Raw genomic sequence first — 7486 nt, forward strand, 5'->3', positions numbered from 1 at the left:
TGGATAAAGAAGATGTGGCACATATATACAATGGAATATTACTCAGCCATAAAAAGAAACGAAATTGAGTTATTTGTAGTGAGGTGGATGGACCTAGAGTCTGTCATACAGAGTGAAGTAAGTCAGAAAGAGCAAAACAAATACCGTAGGCTAACACATATATATGGAATCTAAAAAACAGAAAAAAAAAAAAAGTTCATGAAGAACCTAGGGGCAAGACAGGAATAAAGACACAGACCTACTAGAGAATGGAGTTGAGGATATGGGGAGAGTGAAGGGTAAGCTGGGACAAAGTGAGAGCGTGGCATGGAGATATATACTCTACCAAACGTAAAATAGGTAGCTAGAGGGAAGCAGCCGCATAGCTCAGGGAGATCAGCTCTGTGCTTTTTGACCACCTAGAGGGGTGGGATAGGGAGAGTGGGAGCGAGGGAGACGTAAGAGGGAAGAGATATGGGGACATATGTATGTGTATAACTGATTCACTTTGTTATAAAGCAGAAACTAACACACCATTTTAAAGCAATTATACTCTAATAAAGATGTTAAATAAAAAAGTTACAATAAAATAGAAAAAACAGAGACATGATGAATTTGACACCTAGGCGTTAATCCTTGGTTTTCTAACTATGAAATATTTAGAAATATTTTTCTAAATATGAAATATTTAGCAGAGTTTGCATGGGGCACTTCTACTTAAAACAACGTGACTTTGGGCAATTTTCTTTATCTTGTTTGTCCTGACACTTTAGTTAATTCATACATAAAACAGAATGAATAACACATATTTCATGTATTTATGTGAAATAAATAACATAAATGTATTTGCACAGTATTTGACATGTTTTACATGCATAGATATGATACTCAATAATTTTATAAATAAATCAAAGATACTGTATTGAAGTACTTTGTAACTAACTTTCTTTTTGTCTATTTGTACATTTTGTGAAGAATGTTAGAGTTTTGCTTTCAAAATTTCTGAGTCAGGTGTTGTGTTAGGTTCACATTTACCAAATTCTTCCCCTGAAATACACTGACATAAACACACAGCAATAAAAAATAAGTTGGACAAGTAAACTTTATCTGCACTAAAAGTGTGGGAGGTTGCAGAATTTCATATCACAGATTTTAAGGAGTAATCCCAAAACACAGTACAATTTGGGGAAGACAATAAGGAATCAGAAATTTATATGCCATTGTACACAGGAGGTAAGAAGGAGAATTCATAAGGGCGTTAATAAGAACCCCCAAATTGGATAATTTGGATTTGGAGACAACACATAAGGCTCATTTTGTTCATAAGGGAAAACAATAAAGTCAAGACAAAAGGTAACATTCCATGTTTGTAAGCCATTCGTCTTTTGGCAAAATCAATCTCCTAATTGGAAAGAATAACGCCACATATATGTCTACAGCAGCAGTAGAACCAAGTTTGTAGCTGCTGATAAAAATGAATTGTACATGTGTAATAATGTGCTGGCCAAAAAATTGACTTCTTACCATGGAATCCAAAGCTCCTCAAAGCAAAGTACATAAGACTAAATTAAGAAAGGAACCTGTCCTTTACCACTAAGTATAAAAATTGCCCTGGCAAGTTTAGGGTGAGCACATGTTGAGAGGTTCAAAAAAAAAAGCAGGTGTTCAAAGTTTCAGGTTGTGGATGTCCAGAGTTACATTCCTTTCCCACAGTTGAAGAGCTAAAAATAGCATAAGAATTTACATTCAGCCTTGCAACTCAAAGAACAAATAAATGTCTAAACTGTTCAGGTAAAAATGGAGGAAAATCATGGAGATTCCACAATCTATGTATTGCTTTATCAAGTAGAATGCCAAAGGTACACAGAATTGTACCCATCCAAAACAGATTTTAAAAATACAAACCTCAGGGACACACAAAGGCATGTAAGCACACTCTCAAAAATAAAACACATGGATTAATGAATGATTTGTTTTTAAAGACTCAAAGCACAGCGTTCCAAATACTGAGAAACTCACTTAAGAATTATATCTATTTATCTTAGGTAATATAGAAATTATTTAAAATATAACTACTTTCCATTTCAGGAAAATTAAAGAGATGGACACAATAAAATATTTGATTAAGAATGAATGAAGAAAACAATGTGAGGCAAAAAGAAAAAAAGGAGATGGTGGAGCTAAGTATATAAATTAAGATAGAATTTAATGCTATTGCTGAACTCTGATTAACCGAATCAAAGTGATGCTGTAAAAAATGTAAAGACATAACTGTGACAGAGGCTTGTGAAAACCACACCAGTTACAAAGGAAATGCATATGGTGACTGAAGTGACTAGCTGAAAAATGAGAGAAATGGATGATAGACAATAGAATACTTACTGAGCCTTGATTGTATAAATTTAAGACAAGGCATCAAATGATACATTAAGATAATATCAAATATGAAAGAAAATGTTACTGAAATGAAGCCACAGATGAGCAGACAGGGAGTCTCACTGTATTACAAAAAAATGAAATTAACAACCACAACTATATGTTGATATATATGTAAATATATATAGTGAGGTAGTCAATTGAACTTCATAGTAAAAAAGTGCAAAATTTTATACTCTAAGAAATGTTGCAATTCATTTAAAAGGAGAACAATAACTGGCTTCTGGAATTACTCATAATTAATAGAACAATATCAGAGACAATAAATATCTAGAACATTGTGAGGGTAATAAGGTATGTGACCTTAAATTTCTGTATTCCATCATGTTTTAATGAGTAAAGGCAAGAAAAAAACATTGTTACATTTATCAGGTCTCAGGACTTTTATTATACAAGTAGCTTTACCAAAACATTGTCTTGAAAACATAATCCTATTAAATATACAAATGAAAGTCAAGAACACAGCATGTGGGAATAAAGACTTAAAGACTTGTTATAAGATTTAAACCCACATAATTGCAGAATTAAATTTAATTCAGTGAGATGATTATGGTCATAAAACAGGATGCTTATGAAATATTTAGCAGAGTTTGCATGGGGCACAAATGATGATTGAAATAAAATAACTGTAGACTACTATTTTGGGGGGCACTTCCAAGATGCCAGGCAATATCACAAAATGTTGGAAAAAAAACTAGACAAGAGATTTTTGGCCCAGGGCTGGAAAATAAATTCCTCAGAGTATGTTTGAAGTGGGAAAAATAATATTTGCATGAAATCAAGTACAGATAAATTTGATATGTTTACATGGTCTTTTTAGAGGTAGAGACTTCTGCTTAATATCTTAAATCTGCTAAATTAAAATTTTCCAGGCATACAGACCAGGAATCTGCATTGTACACAAGCTGCTAAGGTAATTTTCTTTACACCAGAATTGGAACATTACTCTTCTTAATAGATGGGGAAGTCAATAGGTAACTGAAATGAAGAGTAAGAAATAACAGAGTAACGAGTCCTATAAGCATCCAGGATACAGTAGCTACCAAGAAGCGTCTATGATGCAAATAGCCTTTAAACTAGAACTTGGGCTATGGGCAGAATTTGTACATTTTGTGAGAGGAGTAAGGACACACCTTTCTTGATTTAAGAAGTAAAGAATTTAAGAAGTAAAACAAACTTAACAGTTCAGCCTTATCATGGGTACATAGTGAGAAGTGGCATGACACATCTTTTCTATTGTCACAACTAACCTTTTCTTTTCAGAATGATATTTATTTATCTCATTAACAACATGAGATACTAATAATGTGTGAATATTTCATGCATGTGTCTCAATTTCAAATTTCTTTATTTTCTTAGCATGAACCCAACCAATCTCTTGTGTTGATCTTATGTTGACAACTGCTTTTAATATTTAGAATCTTCTTTAATTGTATAAAATCTAGCTTCCTTTAATAAAAGTATAAATATAAAATTAACTCATGTTTTTGACAATACTTTCTAGGGGGCTTAATTGATTCAATTGAAGAATATGTGGTAAAAACTTCATTAAATACAAGACATAGAAGGGAAACTAAAAATAAGTAAGATCTAGTTCTGCCTAATTACCCCTGGGTTGAGCATGCACAATTTAGATGTTATTGAAACATTCCAGATATAACGTCCTTCATAATGGTGGGCCATGAGACTTGGAATATATAATACAATCTGTTAGAGAGATTAAGTGTCTAGCTTTCCAAATACAGTGTATTCTAACTTGCATGTTATCTTTGATGATTAACTGCTAATTAAATAGAAGATACCATAGAAAACATATGTTCTGATTTGTGTACTAAAACATAGTTCACTTTGACATAAGGAAACTAATAGCTCTCTCTAAGCAAGAATAAATCTATAAGCAAGATTGCACATAGCCTTTTCAGAAATGAGTAAATTTGACAGCTTTATTTATAGATAATCTCCTGGCATTTTTCATAGATTGTATGAGGTAAGGACTGCAAATTCTATAGAAAAGTAAAAAAGGCCAGAATAACAGAGGAAGTTTCAGAAGCATCATGCAACTTTTCAAATTAGAACTAGAAATACTAATGTTTTACAAGCAATAAAATAAATCCTTATTTTGCACATCACTTGTAACATGTGTCAAACAACCAATAAAAGTATTTACACTGTTAACCAAATTATATTCAATGAAAGTTTGCAAATAAACTGTAATATGAGCATCTAAAGTGTTCATATTTGATATGCTAAACACATAAATATTCGGCCCTTAAAAGCAGTAAGTGTTGAATATTCTTTGTTTTATGTTCTAGAGAGCTCAAAAGTTTTGGACTACTTACTTATAAACAAGTCATTGAATCCAACACCTCACTTTATGTAGTAACTTCTTCCCATAAATTTTCTGAGGCAAGAATTTACGTTTTCTTTGTCCTCATTTGCTGCATCCTGCATGAGACCTGTCTCCTCCAACATTTATGACACTGCCATTAGGAATGCTTTTATTTGCAGTCTGTGTTTTAGTAATTAAAAAGAAAATCTTTTCTCTTTTACCTGCTCACTCCAGAAAGAGCAAAAGATAGCTCCCAATGAGCAAGTAAAGCCTGACAATCACAGTGGGGGTGACATTTGTGGGTGGGTAGAGTCTTATATTAGCAAACTTGGTTGATAAATGTTTGCTTCGGAATTGGAGAAAGTGCACTTTAAAAATAAGAAATCATTAGACCACATTTAGAAGGACTGTAATAATTGACCCATATTATATTATAAAAACATCTTTAGAAGGATCAAAAAATTAAGATGCATTTTTGGTTTGCAGAAATATTGCACTAGTGCATTTTGTAGCCATGCTCTTCAGTCTTGTGCTAAGACATACCTAGTGCTCACATTTAAAGGGCAATTGCCTGGAGCTCAAACTACAGCCATAGAATAAACAAAAGAAAAGCTGCCCACAGAGACTGAACTGAATGATAATCATGTAGTTCCGTGTTTTAGGTAATTAAATTAATAGGATTTAATATTGTCTGTTACAAACTCTTTTTTTCCTGATGTCTGGCAAGTCTATTCACTAATGATAGACAAAGTCGATTTTTTACAAAGTTTTACAATTTTGTCATTTCTGTTTCCATTACTTAATCATCGTTTACTTAATCATCGTTATACAAGGACTGCTATCCATGCGTCTTAGTAAATAAAAACTGAGTTTTAAGTTATTTCTATGTGAATGTAATCAGAACTATTATGTTTCTTATTACTTCAACAGACTTCAATTTATTCTAAAGTATCTTGGCCACAAAATCAAAATCCTTTTACTTCTTAATCACATCTTTAATCATATAGTGAGGGGTTTAGATTTGTGAAAATAGCTTTGGCTTTACAAAAAAAAAGGAGTAAGTTTTCAAAACGTTTTTTATAATATGAACAATATATAAGAAATCTAATGCTACTCACAGAAGATGAAAATTTAATTGAACTAAATAAAGTATTTTTTAAACTTATGAAGTATTGTCTCCTCAAGTAATGACATCTTTTCCAGTATACTGAAGAGCCAACCAGGGGACATACACATCACTGTTTCAGCTCGTAATATCTATTCTGTAACATTACTAAGGTTTCCTTGGAGAATTAACATGGGCCATACTAACAGAGTGTCTGTAGTCTAGCAGAACTGAAAGAAAAACCAAGTGGACCAAGACAAGACAGCATTTCAGATGCTCTCATAGGGAAAAGTACAGAATACTGTAGAGGATTTGAGGAGGGGTCTCAAGGTACACACCCGAGACTCAGAGATTTTCTTTGAGTACAGATACCCGAATTGAATCCTGAATATAAGTGTATTAGTTTTCCACTGCTGCATGACAAATTACCCCCCAAATTTACTGCCTTAAAACAAGTTACATTTATTATCTCAACTTCTGTGGATCTTCTGGCTCAGAGTCTCTTACAGGCAGGGTGACCAACTCATCCCAGTTTGCCCAGGACCTTCCTAGTCTTAAAACTGAAAGTTCCGCATCCCAGGAAGTCTCTTATTCCCAGGCAAAGAGGGATGGATGGTCACCTCACTCACAAGGCTTCAATCAAGATGCTGACTGGGGACAAAGTCACCTTTCCAGGGGTGCAGGATCAGCTGACGCAGAATCTGCGCCCAGGCTCCCTCAGCGGTGGTGGCCAGGATTCAATTTCTTTAGGGCTGTGAGCCTGAGGGCCTCCGTTCCCACTGACCATTGGCCAGAATCCGCCCTCGGTCCCTTGCCCTCAGTTACCCTCTCCGTCAGAGCCATTGTGTGAGAAGAGCCAGTAGAGAATGCCTGCAAGATGAAATCACTGTCTTTGGAAGCCTAGCCACAAAGAGTCATTCTGTCATTTCTGCTGAATTCTATTTGTTAAAAGCATCCCACTAACTAGATCCAACTCAACCACAAGGGGAGGGAAATAATCAAGGGAAGGACCACTAAGAATTAAGACTCACTGGGAGCCGTGTCAAAAGTTGCCTACACAAAAGAAGAATTAGGCAAAAGAAGGAGCCAAAAAGGGGCTTCCCTGGTGGTGCAGTGGTTGCGCGTCCGCCTGCCGATGCAGGGGAACCGGGTTCGCGCCCCGGTATGGGAGGATCCCACATGCCGCGGAGCGACTGGGCCCGTGAGCCGTGGCCGCTGAGCCTGCGCGTCCGGAGCCTGTGCTCCGCAACGGGAGAGGCCGCAGCAGAGGAAGGCCCGCATACCACGAAAAAAAAAAAAAAAAAAAAAAGGAGCCAAAAGAAGCAGCATACAAAAATCATATGCATATAGATATTGATAAACATATGTTGTAGAGCATGCAACCAGTATCATAAATTTATCTATTAATAAATTTTATCATTCATTAAATACCAAAGGAATTTTACAGTTAACTTCCTTTTCAACGTATCTGTGTGTTTGTCAACGTGTACCTTTGTATGTATGTGTGCTGGAGTGGTGTGCCAGGTTTGGAGTGATCTATGTTTTCCATCTGCTTTTTTTTTTTTTTTTTTTTTGCGGTACGCGGGCCTCTCACTGTTTTGGCCTCTCCCGTTGCGGAGCACAGGCGCCGGACGCGC

Source organism: Physeter macrocephalus, chromosome 12 (genome assembly GCF_002837175.3).
Source record: "Physeter macrocephalus isolate SW-GA chromosome 12, ASM283717v5, whole genome shotgun sequence".
In the NCBI taxonomy this organism is placed as follows: domain Eukaryota; kingdom Metazoa; phylum Chordata; class Mammalia; order Artiodactyla; family Physeteridae; genus Physeter; species Physeter macrocephalus.